The sequence below is a fragment of the Solanum verrucosum genome, unplaced genomic scaffold (genome assembly GCF_900185275.1).
Source record: "Solanum verrucosum unplaced genomic scaffold, falcon-dt-bn FXZP01000145.1, whole genome shotgun sequence".
Classification (NCBI taxonomy): Eukaryota; Viridiplantae; Streptophyta; class Magnoliopsida; order Solanales; family Solanaceae; genus Solanum; species Solanum verrucosum.
This window is the reverse complement of record NW_026020698.1, coordinates 554,116-570,269: the sequence shown is the minus strand read 5'-3', so window position 1 is coordinate 570,269 and position 16,154 is coordinate 554,116.

The window sequence follows — 16,154 nt, the reverse complement described above, 5'->3', positions numbered from 1 at the left end:
GTTTGCATAATCAAGACACAACTTCCAATGCAAGTGTCTACGATCGTACAATAGTAAAGTAACCCAACCAAGGGTTGGGATGGTTCCCACAGGGAGTGGATTTGAGAATTAGTAGAAAAATAAAATTTAGTTCTAATTAGTCATAGCTAAAGACATTATCGAATGGAAATATGTTAAATCTAAGGAGGTAACACAATAGTGTCAATTAATGATGGGGGTTTGTCACAAGTAAACAAAAACAACAAAAATGCAAAGCGTACTAATCAAGGAGATGGGGTTCTTGGGATGTGATAGGAATACGGGATAAACCAAACTATTGGGTACATGCTTTTGATAATAAATCTGTTTAATATTTGTGACTAGGCTAGACTATAGTGGGGGTAAATTCTCTCTCGAGCAACTTACCCCGAATCAAATGGGTTCCTCTCGGAGACCCACTTGCCGCATGAAGCACAACCTCCACCTTAGCCCACTCACTCTCTAGAGCTAAGTGTGTAGGAGAAGGACTAGGGTTCACTCTCTTGAGCTGAACCTCATGTCGACCCATTCCCACCGGCCATCAATTTAGTAGTCTCAGTTTTACGACCTCTCTCTCGAACAAGTAGAAAACACAAAGGTGAAATCGTATTTGTAACTATAATTTCATAAAATTTAACCACAACTACTAAACGAAATCACATCTAAACAAAAAATAAATCATCAACAAGATAGACCCAATAAATAATCTAACCCATATTCATAAAATACACCCCAAAAATTGGGGTTTTAGCTAAACATGTAAAAGAGATAGAAATTTATACCAATATGAGTTTTTATTCAAATGGGTATGAAGATTTAAGTCACAAAACAAGTCAAGAGTGAAGAATCCACAAGACCCAAGTCCAAATTCTAGGAGTTAAAACCCTTTGAATCTTCAAGTTCTTCAAAACCCTCTCCAAACTTATAACTCAAAAATAGAAGCAAAGTCTGAAAAATTAATGTTCAAAGCTAAAAAATCGATACTAGAATAATAATTCTCAACGAGTATTTATAGTTTTAAAAATCTGTGCTGCAGTAGATCATTCGGCGTCGTTAGTCGAGATCGCCGATCAACTCGGCGATCCGTCCTTTGGTAGGTTTTATCGCAGTCTTTCTCTATCCTTCAACATCATCATGTTTTGGATCATTGGGCGACATCGTACTACTTCACGAAACTGCTCGGTGACACGCCGACTACTCCTTTTCACCGCCGAACAAAATGCAAGGATAAGACCTTTTGGCGACTTGTCGAATGGGTTCGTAGATTCTCAGATCTTCATTTCTTCGTTCTTTCAGCTACTTTTGTTCCTTTTTGCTAAGTAGTGTCCATGTTTTCCCTCAAACTCCAAATACCTGAAACTTAAGGATTTTCATTAGTTATTGAGACAAAATATGCATTTAAGGACACTAATTCTATCAAAACATATCCCTAAATGAGTCCAATTTGTGGCTCATCACTGCACTACCTCTATTTTCTAGGTATCAACTTTAATTCCCTCTCCAGACACAATGTCACCTAAGAATGCCCCGGACTCAAGCCAAAACTCACACTTAGACAACTCGGCATACAACTCTTTATCCTTTAGAGTTTGGAGTACTATTCTGAGATGACTAGAATGATCTTCTTCATTCCTTGAATAGATTAGTATGTCATCAATGAATACGATAACAAAAATATCTAAATAATGTTTGAATACTCTATTCATAAGGTCCATGAATGATGCAGGTGCATTGGTCAAACCAAAGGACATAACTAGGAACTTATAATGATCATAACGGGTCCTGAATGTTGTCTTTGGAATATCACATTCCTTACTCTTTACTGATGGTAGTCTGATCTGAGGTCTATCTTAGAGAAACATGTAGCACCCTGAAGTTGATCAAAAAGATCATCAATTCTCGGAAGAGGATACTTATTCTTGATGGTAACCTTGTTCAACTGACGATAATCTATACACATCCTAAGGGAACCATCTTTCTTTCTCACAAATAAGACCGGAGCGCCCCAAGGTGAGACACTTGGTTGAATAAAGCCCTTATCTAGGAGATCTTTCAAATGTTCTTTTGGCTCTTTTAACTCTGTTGGTTCCATTCTATATGGAGGAATAGATATAGGACGAGTATCTGAAAGAATGTCTATACCGAAGTTTATTTCTCTCTTAGGAGGGACTCCGGGAAGATCATCAGGAAAGACTTCTGGAAACTCTTTTACTACTAAAACTGACTAAATATAAGGTATCTCAATACTAGAGTCATTAACTCGGACTAAGTGATAGACACACTCTTTTGAAACTAACTTTCTCGCCTTAAGGTACGAAATAAAATGATCCTTAGGCACTACTGAAAAGCTACTCCACTCTATAACTAGCTCATTAGGAATTTGGAACCTAATAACTCGAGTTCTACATTCAATGGAGGCATAAAAGGCATAAAGCCAGTCTATACCTAGAATGACATCGAAATCTACTAAGTCTAACTCAACTAAATCAGCCATGGTGTTCTTGTGATTGATGGAAATGACACAATCACGATATACTCGACAGCTAGAATAAACTCCCTAACATGTGTAGGAACACAAAATGGTTCACAAGTTTCTCAGGAAGGACATCAAAATTATTTGCAACATAAGGAGACACAAAAGATAAACATGTTCCTGGGTCTAGCAAAGCATAAACATCAAGAGTAAAGATTTTGATCATACTAGTGACAACATTTGGAGAATTCTCTTGCTCTTGACGACTAGTGACCGCATAAAGGCGGTTTGCTCCTCCGCCAGTACCGAAAGTAGCTCCTCTAGGTGCACCCCTGTCTGGTGGAGCAACTGATGAAGATTGGGCTCTATTGTCCTGATTCCCATTACCTTGCCGGTTCTTAGGGCACTATTTCATGAAGTGACCCTCTTGTCCACACTTGAAACAACTTGTGGAGCCATCGTGACACTTACCTGGTCATTTTTTCCATACTTAGCATATGTAAGAGCCCAGATACCTCCTTGTACAACACTACCCTGAGACTATGCAGGTCTAGCTTTAAAGTTCTGTGAATTCTGACCATTGTACTCACCTTTGTTTCTGGGTGCAGGTGCACTAGCAGATGATGGAGCAGGTCTTTTTTGCTTTTGATGGAAAGAAGACCGGTTCGCATTATTTCTTTGCTACTCAGACTCATTCCCTGGCGTCTTAGCCTTCTTATTTCTGAATTCCTCCCTATCCCTCAGCTTCTCCTCCTCAACCTGCTACATATAGACCATCAACCTTGCAATATCTATTTGTCCTATTAGCAATGCAGTCTTACCTTCCTTACTCGATACATGAGACGTCAGTACGAAAGAATGTACTAAATATGTAAGGTATAATACAACCATATGTAAAATGAGAGCTCAAGTGAAACCAAATACCAATAGATAAAGATTAGAGACCATCTCTGCTTATACTTGTGGAATCGTGTATGTTACATTCGTTTCTTTACTTTTTTGTGCATTATAATATTTATAAGACATATGATACAAATGACCAGCTGATCAGTGGTAGAAGAGGATGACCCATGCTAGGCATTTTAACCCCTGGGATGTTGTCCTCATAATTCCACATATTGGGATAGGCCCATGCTAGGCGAGGCTTTCGCCCCTGAGCTTCCATCCTCTATACCAATTGGGATCGGCCCATGCTAGGATTTCACCCCTAAGCTTCCACCCTTCTATACCAATTGGGATCGACCCATGCTAGGCATTTTCCCCTGGACTGCCACCCATAATTATACAGATTGTCTCACTTAGATTCTTTAATATTTGAGATTGTTGTTTTGACGTTCATAACTCTTTTGTGATTGCTCGTTTAATGATCATAACTCTTTTGAGATTGTTGTTTTGGTGGTCATAATCATTGTTGAGATTTGGAACTATGGACCAGTAGTAAAGGACATATGAATATGGACTTACGATAATAACAATGACATGGGAAGCAAATGTGACATGAACGTGTAATACTTAGGAGATTATATGACTCAGTAAGTATTTTGACATCTCAAATTGAAGCACATATCAAGTGAAGACATTTAACATTCAGCCAAGAAGTTTTAACTCTATATGATAGCCAAATACTCACTAACTAATATCAAATACAAGGTATACATGAATGTGGAACCAAGGGAGAACGTGGGAAAATTCAACTTAAGGGCGGATACCTATTCCAAGCAAGTACATATAAAATGTACAATAGAGCAAGTAGAGATCTTGTGAAACATTATAGTCTAACACAATGGGAGTAATAACCAATAAAGGGAACATATGAACATGTGCAAAGATGACATATATGATGGAATCGACAAATGAAGCAAGTTGGCAAGATTTGGGCAGATCGTATCTCCAACACATGTACATATGTACCATGTGTAATCTAGGATCATTTTGATTTGTATAAGGGGAATACTTGCTAAGGGTACTTTGATGATGAAACAAGTTTAAACCCTGTATGCATTATACTTGGCAGAGTAAGTATGTACATTTAGTAATAAACTCATATTAGAGTACTCACTTTGATGCTCTAGGGAGTAGGGACTGCAACTATAGATTAGTCACTACCAAGGGCACTTAGAAAGCTTACATTATAATACAAGTGTTGGATTCATGCCAAAGAAAAAGGAAATCGAGTAGCCTTACACACCTCAATTCCCAATCGTATAGCTTACGAAGTGTCAACCTGTCCTTTAATGTCATAGTTTTCATCTATAACAACCAATCATTCAGGCTAATATTAGCAGCTTACCAACCAACTCGAGATATTTCAACTCATCAAAACAGTAGCTAGACAGCTAGCCCATAATCCTTCTAATTGATTATTTTCCTTCACAAATTTTGTGTATTATAGTTATTTACACGAAACAACCTTCGGAACAGGCAGTGAGATTATCAAAACTTTAATTTAATGGTGCATCACCATAGCTTGTAAATATGCCCCCTAAAGCTTTCCGCAATCATTCTCTAAGTACATCCATGACCTCCCATAAACAAATCAACACAATAGCAGTCCTCAACACTCAAAAATAATCAAAAGACTTGAATTTATGGTTTTCAATCACCATCCCATGAGTTGCAATAAACAAGGAAGTCTAGAATTCTCAAATAAATTAATAATTAGAGGTTGTGGCAGTGCCCTTGAAATGACCCAAAAAGTTCTTAAAAATGTGCTTCGGAAGTTACCGGAAACTTGTTTAGCTATATATAAAAAAATCCGTTTCGTTTTTCGAAAATCCGACTTCATATTCTTGTTTAGGGGGTCAAATTGAGTGGGAAATGGGTCTAACCCAAATTTTAGAGCAACCGTATCAAAATCCAAAATTTCCAAGTGAAGCCTTTTTCGAGGGTCTACTTTGGAGGGTCATATCTCCTAGCACACAAATTATTGGGTGGCCAATAACATATTCATGGAAATCCCTTTGAGTTAGCTACCTAACGCACTTCGTTTCACCTCATTCGGAGTTCGGACAAAGAAGTTATGCCCATTTTCGTAAAATCTGTCCGGCAGGAAAGGCAATTTCTAGTGAGCGTTTTTACTGTTCACCCGCCTCATTTTTTTTTCTAAGTGTTGGACCATTTTTCCAAAGGGCATATGTTATTTCCTATATACCATTAGTTCAATTCCCATCTCTAAAACATTTCCCAAAACACCTCTCCCATACTTAGACACATTTTCTCTCAAGCTCTCTCAAGAACCCTAATCCAAAACCTTTCTCAAGATTGAAGAGACTCTTGCTCCAAGTTCCAAGCTTCCATTGAAGACACTCTCAAGACCTTCATAAAAACTCAAGGTATGTGGTGTTGAACTCATGGGTCCTTCCACCCATAGTGCCTAGACTCTATTCTACTCACTAATTCATGGTTAAGTTAAGATTCATAAATTAGTCTTGTTCTTTGTAATAATTTCCTGCACATTGAATTTTAAACATGAAAAGTGATTGTTTTGAGCATGTTGTGACTCTAGAACTTGAACCTAAATTTGGAATGGATGTGGAGATTTTCATGTGGTATTGTGGGTGTTAAAAAGGTGTTGTTGTAGGTTGTTCACTGGTTTGGCTGCATAATTACTACCCTATTTTCCATGCTCTTTGATTCCATTACATGCCTTCAAGGTGTTTGACAAAATGTCCAACTATGGAGAATTGATGAATCGATGCTTTAAAGCTTGAGTTATGAGATGTATGGAAATCCAGAGATGTGTTGATGACAAACTAAGTTTGTGTATATGTTCATTCCATACGTGAGATTGCATTAGAACCTAATGGGAATTTCCTATATAAAGTGTTGCGTGACCAACATCAACCATGTGAGAGGTTTATATCTCACCACCTAGGATGCTTGGGGTGTGACCAACATCAACCATGTGAGAGGTTTATATCTCACCACCTAGGATGCTTGGGGTGTGACCAACATCAACCATGTGAGAGGTTTATATCTCACCACCTAGGATGCTTGGGGTGTGACCAACATCAACCATGTGAGGGGTTTATACCTTGCCACCAGGGTGTCCGGGTGTGAACGGCATCCCCCATCCTAAGTTGGGGTTATAGATTGGTTGGATCATGTATACACATATGATATCTACTATTAGTATAGATTTACTTAAACATGTTTTGACTTCACTTTGATCATGCATCCTCATATTGTTATTCATAATGCCTATGAAACTATTTCTTGTATTTCGATTGTGTCCTTGTCTATTGTTGTGTTGCACCCCGCATACTTAGTACATTCCAAGTACTAACGCATATTTTGCCTACATTATGTCACCGTGTAGGGACCGGAGCTACTCTTGATCCTTCTCTCCATTCACGTGGCTAGTACGGTGCTTATCCGAGTTGTTGGTGAGTCCTCAATGATTCAAGGGCTATGTTATGTTTCCTACTCCTATGTTTTGAGACTTTAGCTTGCAATTATATTTTGACTATGAGGGGAGCCGGTAGTATGTCATGGCCCCGTCCTATCTATGTATGTAGAGGTGTGCGTTGGACAAGTATTTTGTAAATGAGCTTGACTCTTGTTCTATGATGTCATTTTGAAAGGGTTTGCCCTTAGTCCCTATTTCCCGTTAATTAATGTTGAATGTACTTCCGCGACCGATGAAGTGTGATGACAAGTTTGAGAGGCTTGTTTGGGGTTCCTTCGGTTTCCTCATTCGCCATGTCACGTCTAGGCCCTAGAGTTGGGTCGTGACAAGCTTGGTATCAGAGCACTAGGTTGTTAAATCCTCGGAGTCCAACACACCGCGTTGAGTAGAGTCCTAATCATGGTTGTGAAGCGCGCCACGACTATGAATGGGAGGTTACAAAACGTTTTAGGAAAGGTTTCCCTTCTTCATGTTCTATGTCGTGCTTAGAGTGCGATGAGGTGATTCCTCCCTAACGCTTGTTCTTTGGATTGCTAGATCATCATGCCAAACATGAGGGGAAGACGGGCCCGATCACCGGAAGAGACACCCACCAATGGTGAGCTCCGTGATGCACTCACCATGCTTGCACAAGTGGTAGCTAACCAAGTGCAACAAGGAGCCCAAGCTCCTCGAACTACCACCCCGGGGGAAAGGGTGAGAGATTTCATGAGGATGAACCCTCCGGTCTTCCATGGTTCAAAGGTGGATGAGGACCCGCAAGAGTACATCGATGAGGTATGCAAAATCTTGACCATTATGGATGTTGGTGCTTGTGAGAAGCCGGAATTGGCGGCCTACCAACTCAAGGGGGTTGCTCAAATTTGGTTTGATCAATGGAAGGGTGAGAAAGGTAATGGCTATGTGGTGTTGTGGGAGGAGTTTAAACTTGCTTTCCTTAATAGGTTCTTCCCTCTTGAGCTGAGGGAGGCAAAGTTGGTGGAGTTCATGAACTTGAAGCAAGGAGTTATGAGTGTGAGAGAGTAAGCCCTCAAATTTGTCCAACTCTCCAAGTATGCACCTCACTTGGTGGCCGACTCTAGGTCGAGGATGAACAAATTTGTGATGGGTGTATCCGACTTGGTTAGTGAGGAGTGTCGGTCCACTATGCTCATTGGAGATATGGATTTGTCTCAGTTGATGACTTATGCCGAGCAAATGGAGAAGGAGAAATTGAGGAAGAAAAGGGGGCATGAGGCCAAGAGGGCCCGATTGGAGAATAGGTTCCCTAAGGGTGCTAGATTTCATCAAGGCCGAGGAAACCCTCATGTCAACTGGGAATTTGCTATCAATGTTCCTAGACCTCAAGGGGGAGGTGAAGTGGGTTCTATGGATGTATGCCCTAAGTGTGGGAAGAAGCATGGTGGTCCTTGCATTAAGGGTTCGGGTGCTTTCTTTGAATGTGGAGAAGTGGGTCATAAGAGGTTTGAGTGTCCCAAGATCCGCAACAAGGTCTGAAGTGCTAACACTACTCCTTTGGGTAGAGGTGCTTCTCAAAGTGGTGCCCCAAGGGACAATCGATTTTATGCTTTGCATGGTAGACAAGGTGTTAATGAGACCCCGGATGTGGTGACCGGTATGTTGCAAATCTTTGATCTTGATGTTTATACTTTGATTGATCTGGGTGCCACCCTTTCCTTTGTTACCCCCTTAGTTGCTAGAAAATTTCATGTCGAGTCGGAATTGTTGCATGAGTCATATGAAGTATCTACTCCCATTGGTGTCTCTATTGTTGCTAGAAAAGTGTATAGAAATTGTCCGATTTGCATATTGAATAAGTTGTTGCCTTACGATCTTGTTGAGTTGAACATGGTGGATTTTGATGTTATTCTTGGGATGGATTGGTTGCATGCATATTATGCTTCTATTGATTGTAGGACTCATAAAGTCAAGTTTCGATTTCCTAATGAACCCGTCCTTGAGTGGGAGAGCCGGGATGTTGTGGTGAAGGGGAAATTCATTTCTTGCATTAAAGCCCATAGGTTGATTTCCAAAGGGTGCTTGTACCATATTGTGAGAGTCAATGATGTGGAGTCTAAAGTCCCTCCTATTGAGTCTATTCCGGTTGTTAATGAGTTTCTAGATGTCTTCCCAGAAGACCTTCCCGGTGTCCCTCCCGAAAGGGAGATAGATCTTGGTATAGACCTCCTTCCCGATACTCAACCTATTTCTATCCCCCCTTACCGTATGGCCCCGGCGGAGTTGAAAGAGCAATTAAAAGATTTTTTAGAGAAGGGGTTTATTAGACCTAGTCATTCTCCCTGGGGTGCTCCGGTTTTGTTTGTGAAGAAGAAAGATGGGTCTCTTAGAATGTGTATTGATTATCGACAACTTAATAGGGTCACCGTCAAGAATAGGTATCCTCTTCCAAGGATTGACGATTTATTTGACCAATTGCATGGGGCTAGTTACTTCTCTAAGATTGATCTTCGATCAGGGTATCATCAAGTGAAGGTGAGGGAGTGTGATATTTACAAGACGGCCTTTCGTACTAGGTATGGGCACTATGAGTTTGTGGTGATGTCTTTCGGGTTGACTAATGCTCCGGCTCTCTTTATGGAATTGATGAATAGGGTTTTCAAACCCTACCTTGATTCTTTTGGGGTGGTGTTTATAGATGACATCTTGATCTATTCTCGGGGTGAGGAAGAGCACAAGGGTCACTTGAGGGTTGTACTCCAAAGATTGAGGGAAGAGAAGTTGTACGCTAAATATGAAAAGTGTGAGTTTTGGTTGAAGGAAGTTGCTTTCCTAGGCCATGTGGTGTCGGGGGATGGTATTAAGGTGGATCCTAAGAAGACCGATGTTATTAGGAATTGTCCTAGACCTTTGACCCCGTCGGATATAAGGAGTTTCTTGGGTTTAGCGGGTTATTATAGGAGATTTGTGGAAGGGTTTTCTTCTCTTGCTTCTCCTATGACTAAGTTGACTCAAAAGAAGGCTAAATTTGTGTGGTCGGATGAGTGTGAGGAAAGCTTCCAAACTTTGAAAGAAAGGCTTGTGTCCGCTCCTATTTTGTCACTTCCGGATGGGTTAGAAGGTTTTGTTGTTTATTGTGATGCTTCCCGTATTGGTTTGGGTTGTGTGTTGATGCAAAGTGGTAAGGTTATAGCCTATGCTTCTAGGCAACTTAAGGTTCATGAAAAAAATTACCCAACCCATGATCTTGAATTGGCCACCGTGGTTTTTGTTTTAAAGATTTGGCGTCATTATTTGTATGGGGTGCATGTTGATATCTTCACCGACCATAAGAATCTCCAATATGTGTTCACGCAAAAAGATCTTAACTTGAGACAAAGGAGGTGGTTAGAATTCCTTAAGGATTATGATATGAGTGTTCACTATCATCCGGGGAAAGCTAATGTGGTGGCGGATGCATTGAGTAGAGTGTTCATGGGTAGCTTGGCTCATGTGGAGGAAGGTAGTAAAGAGTTGGCTAAGGAGGTCCATCGGTTGGCCAAATTGGGAGTTAGGCTAGAAGAGGCTTTGATTCGGTTTGGGTGGTGGTTGATCGAATGACAAAGTCGGCTCATTTCCTAGCGGTTAAAACTACTTACGGGGCTGAAGAGTATGCCAAGTTGTACATTCATGAATTGGTAAGGTTGCATGGGATTCCTTTGTCTATCATCTCTGATCGTGGTGCCCAATTCACTTCTCACTTTTGGAAGTCATTCCAAAGGGGTTTTGGTACAAAGGTAAAGCTTAGCACGGTCTTCCACCCTCAAACGGATGGCCAAGCCGAAAGAACAATTCAAACCTTGGAGAATATGCTTAGAGCTTGTGTATTGGAGTTGAAAGGTAGTTGGGATGATCATCTTCCTTTGATTGAATTTGCATACAACAATAGTTATCATTCTAGTATCGGTATGGCTCCTTTTGAGGCACTTTATGGTAGATGGTGTAGGTCACCGGTTGGGTGGTTTGAAGTTGGAGAGGTGGCCTTGTTGGGTCCGGATCTGGTCATGGATGCTCTTGAGAAGGTAAGGATGATTAGGGAGAGGTTGAAAACAGCCCAAAGTCGTCAAAAGTCTTATGCCGATGTGAGGAGACGGGATCTTGAATTCAAAGTGGGTGATTGGGTTTATTTGAAAGTTTCTCCAATGAAAGGTGTGGTTCGTTTTGGTAAGAAGGGGAAATTAAGTCCTAGGTATGTCGGTCCTTATGAGATAATAAGAAGGGTTGGTAAAGTAGCCTATGAGTTGGGGTTGCCCAAGGAGATGGAATTAGTTCATCCGGTATTCCATGTATCGATGTTGAGGAAATGTGTTGGTGATCCTAACGCTATTGTACCTCTTGAGGTTGTGGGTGTTGTAGAAGATAATTTGACGTATGAAGAAGTCCCGGTTCAGATCTTAGATAGACAAGTTAAGAGGTTGAGGAACAAAGAAGTGGCGTCCGTTAAGGTGCTTTGGAGAAATCAACAAGTGGAGAGTGCTACTTGGGAGGCCGAAGCGGACATGCAAAGACGTTATCCTTATCTATTCAACTCCACTCAAGCCTAAGGTATTAAATCAAGTCCTTTGTACTCCATTGAGTCTTACATTTCAGCCCCTGAATCATTAATGTGCATATATGTTTAAATTGATGAGTTATGGATGCTTTACACTAAGTTTTGAAATCTTGAAGTGATGTTTAAATAAAAATTTTGCATTCATGTTGGGGCTGATATGTTCTTACTAAGTCTTGCCTTGTACGTCTCTTCCACATTCGGGGACGAATGTTCCCAAGGGGGAGATATTGAAATGACCCAAAAAGTTCTTAAAAATGTGTTTCGGAAATTACCGGAAACTTGTTTAGCTATATATAAAAAAATCCGTTTCGTTTTCCGAAAATTCGACTTCATATTCTTGTTTAGGGGGTCAAATTGAGTGGGAAATGGGTCTAACCCAAATTTTAGAGCAACCGTATCAAAATCCAAAATTTCCAAGTGAAGCCTTTTTCGAGGGTCTACTTTGGAGGGTCATATCTCCTAGCACACAAATTATTGGGTGGCGAATAACATATCCATGGAAATCCCTTTGAGTTAGCTACCTAACGCACTTCGTTTCACCTCATTCGGAGTTCGGACAAAGAAGTTATGCCCATTTTCGTAAAATCTGTCCGGCAGGAAAGGCAATTTCCAGTGAGCGTTTTTACTGTTCACCCGCCTCATTTTTTTTTCTAAGTGTTGGACCATTTTTCCAAAGGGCATATGTTATTTCCTATATACCATTAGTTCAATTCCCATCTCTAAAACATTTCCCAAAACACCTCTCCCATACTTAGACACATTTTCTCTCAAGCTCTCTCAAGAACCCTAATCCAAAACCTTCCTCAAGATTGAAGAGACTCTTGCTCCAAGTTCCAAGCTTCCATTGAAGACACTCTCAAGACCTTCATAAAAACTCAAGGTATGTGGTGTTGAACTCATGGGTCCTTCCACCCATAGTGCCTAGACTCTATTCTACTCACTAATTCATGGTTAAGTTAAGATTCATAAATTAGTCTTGTTCTTTGTAATAATTTCCTGCACATTGAATTTTAAACATGAAAAGTGATTGTTTTGAGCATGTTGTGACTCTAGAACTTGAACCTAAATTTGGAATGGATGTGGAGATTTTCATGTGGTATTGTGGGTGTTAAAAAGGTGTTGTTGTAGGTTGTTCACTGGTTTGGCTGCATAATTACTACCCTATTTTCCATGCTCTTTGATTCCATTACATGCCTTCAAGGTGTTTGACAAAATGTCCAACTATGGAGAATTGATGAATCGATGCTTTAAAGCTTGAGTTATGAGATGTATGGAAATCCAGAGATGTGTTGATGACAAACTAAGTTTGTGTATATGTTCATTCCATACGTGAGATTGCATTAGAACCTAATGGGAATTTCCTATATAAAGTGTTGCGTGACCAACATCAACCATGTGAGAGGTTTATATCTCACCACCTAGGATGCTTGGGGTTTGACCAACATCAACCATGTGAGAGGTTTATATCTCACCACTTAGGATGCTTGGGGTGTGACCAACATCAACCATGTGAGAGGTTTATATCTCACCACCTAGGATGCTTGGGGTGTGACCAACATCAACTATGTGAGGGGTTTATACCTTGCCACCAGGGTGTCCGGGTGTGAACGGCATCCCCCATCCTAAGTTGGGGTTATAGATTGGTTGGATTATGCATACACATATGATATCTACTATTAGTATAGATTTACTTAAACATGTTTTGACTTCACTTTGATCATGCATCCTCATATTGTTATTCATAATGCCTATGAAACTATATCTTGTATTTCGATTGCGTCCTTGTCTATTGTTGTGTTGCACCCCGCATACTTAGTACATTCCAAGTACTAATGCATATTTTGCCTACATGATGTCACCATGTAGGGACCGGAGCTACTCTTGATCCTTCTCTCCATTCACGTGGCTAGTACGGTGCTTATCCGAGTTGTTGGTGAGTCCTCAATGATTCGAGGGCTATGTTATGTTTCCTACTCCTATGTTTTGAGACTTTAGCTTGCAATTGTACTTTGACTATGAGGGGAGCCGGTAGTATGTCATGGCCCCGTCCTATCTATGTATGTAGAGGTGTGCGTTGGACAAGTATTTTGTAAATGAGCTTGACTCTTGTTCTATGATGTCATTTTGAAATGGTTTGCCCTTAGTCCCTATTTCCCGTTAATTAATGTTGAATGTACTTCCGCGACCGATGAAGTGTGATGACAAGTTTGAGAGGCTTGTTTGGGGTTCCTTCGGGTTCCTCATTCGCCATGTCACGTCTAGGCCCTAGGCTTGGGTCGTGACAGCCCTTACCTTGGTTATCTAAATCTATTATTCTCCTTCAATTACTGTTTTTGTAACCTTCTTTTAATCTTCTGAAGAGAGTGGCAGAACCTTGGTTGCCAACACATATAGCTATCTCTAGTTCACTCCCTTTGAAGAACTATCCAATATACTTGAAACAATAGAGGAGAGAAGGTGATTTTGTGGCTGCTATGGAAGAATTAAGATGAAAAATAAATAGAACCCTAGTGGGAATATTGGGTGGCAGTTTTATCTAGAGAGATAGAAATATATGAACTTGAGAGCTTAAAATTTGAATAAGAGGAAAATGAGATGTTTGTATAAGATTTTTTGCCTTAATAGGCTCTCTTTTGCCACCTTTCTTGTACTTCATTTGCAGCCAACATGTGTCTTTAATTTAATCCACACATTTAAGTCGGTGATGCACCTACTTTTCCATTCAAATTATTTCTTGTGGGCTTGGAAAGATTGGGCCTTGGCTGTCCATTTATTCTTCTATTCAACTTGGGCCAGATTAATGCAAGTAGGTGTAGTGTACTTGGCCCAATAACATGGTCAAAAGAGTCTTAGTAGGTGATGCACCTACTTGGTCCTTTGGGTTGCTCAATAAGTCAAAGTAGGTGATGCACCTACTTGTCACCTACTACCTTAGTTAAGTCAAGCAAGCACCTCAATATTTTATTCCATTTCTAGACATTAATACCTTTAAGTGAACTTAAAACTTATATACACTATGTCACTTTAAACTTTAGACTTAAATACCACCTTATGATCTCAAGTTTAAATACTTCCATCAACGTCAACTTAATTGGGTCGCATCAAAATCCACAGATAGTTCACTTTAAACCTATTATATTGTCACTATTCGCATAGGAAACCGAGTCCATAACTATAACACAAGGCAATTTATAAGCATCATATAAATAGAACTAATACACGTAGAATACGGGGTGTTACATCCTCCCCCCTTTTGATCATTCGTCCTCGAATGATAGGTTATGCTGATAGTTTGGTTAACCTTGAAATTTCATTTGGAGATTTGCGAGAGTTTCCTTTGTAAATAGGACTATCCAAAAGATATAGACTAACCTAAAACACGTATAGACAAGTCTCACATGACGTCTCAATAGATATGGTTCATGAAATAAGAATATGACAAAGCAAACCCCTTTCTTGACCATGTAATTCACTAAGGATACACAAGTAGAACTCATACAAATAAGGAATTTAATATTCCTAAACACAAGACATGCAAATGACATATCAAATGAACAAATGCTAGTAGGACTTATGATCATATAAGGGGACCACATGATCTCAGATCCTTATGTTGATGTTTGGAATGAGGAGGGGTATTTAGGATCTCTACCATCTTCTATTCCCAAGTATCTTATATTATATTCTAGTCCTTCTACAATACTTAAATCGCGATTACACCGTTTGTTCTTAGCTTCCGGGCCTTAAAAGCCAAGAATTATACTATAGTATCTCCCAATTTTTTTTTATATGGAACTGACACAAAATCATAGGCCGAATCTTTAGGGGCTCTACTTTCCCTTCTCTTTTATCTTATGATGCTAATCAAAGGTGAGTCTTTTAAGAACGCATAGCTGTTAATATAAACTCTAAAGTTTTATGACACACCTTTGGATAAGGCATTATGCTAGGTTATTTATCTATGATTGTGATAAAATTTACATAAATACCCAACCTTTTCTGGTCAAAATCTTCACTACATAATGATACAAGGAAATGTTTTCCCAAAATGTTCAAAACTCAAATCAATAAACACAGAGGGGCATAGTATACAAATAAATAAGTCACATTGGGTATGACACATAGGCAGATTAGCACAAAAGGGAGCGCATAATATAGGGTAGCGTGTTAGTGAATGAACTATAAGGAATGTAGGAAATGGACTATATGAGCACATGATACATGAGTACTAAATCTACGAAATATATAATACGTAAGAAAGTAGACTATATGACAATTAGACATAAAGAAAATGACCTACGAAACACAAATCACATTGAGCAAGTGCATTATATCACATGGATAGGTGGACTAACAAGTCAATAAGTACACTTACGAAATATGAGCAAGTGAGCACATGACACATGGCTAGAAAATCTATAAGGCATGTAATGTTTAAGCAAGTAGTCTACGAGGCATGTAAATTTATAGAAATGGTCATATGATCAATTAGCCTGCAATACCCACAAAATATGGACAACTGACATGGGGAAAGTAACCAGTGCAATAAATAACATGTAGGGAATAGGTCCTACGAAAACATATAACAATAAACAGGGTGCTCCAAAGCGGATAACACTTACTTGCAAGCATTCTATGACAATAGGTAACCTGTGAGAAGGTAATCCACCAAGGGAAAATGACATACAAATAGATAAGTTATAGAA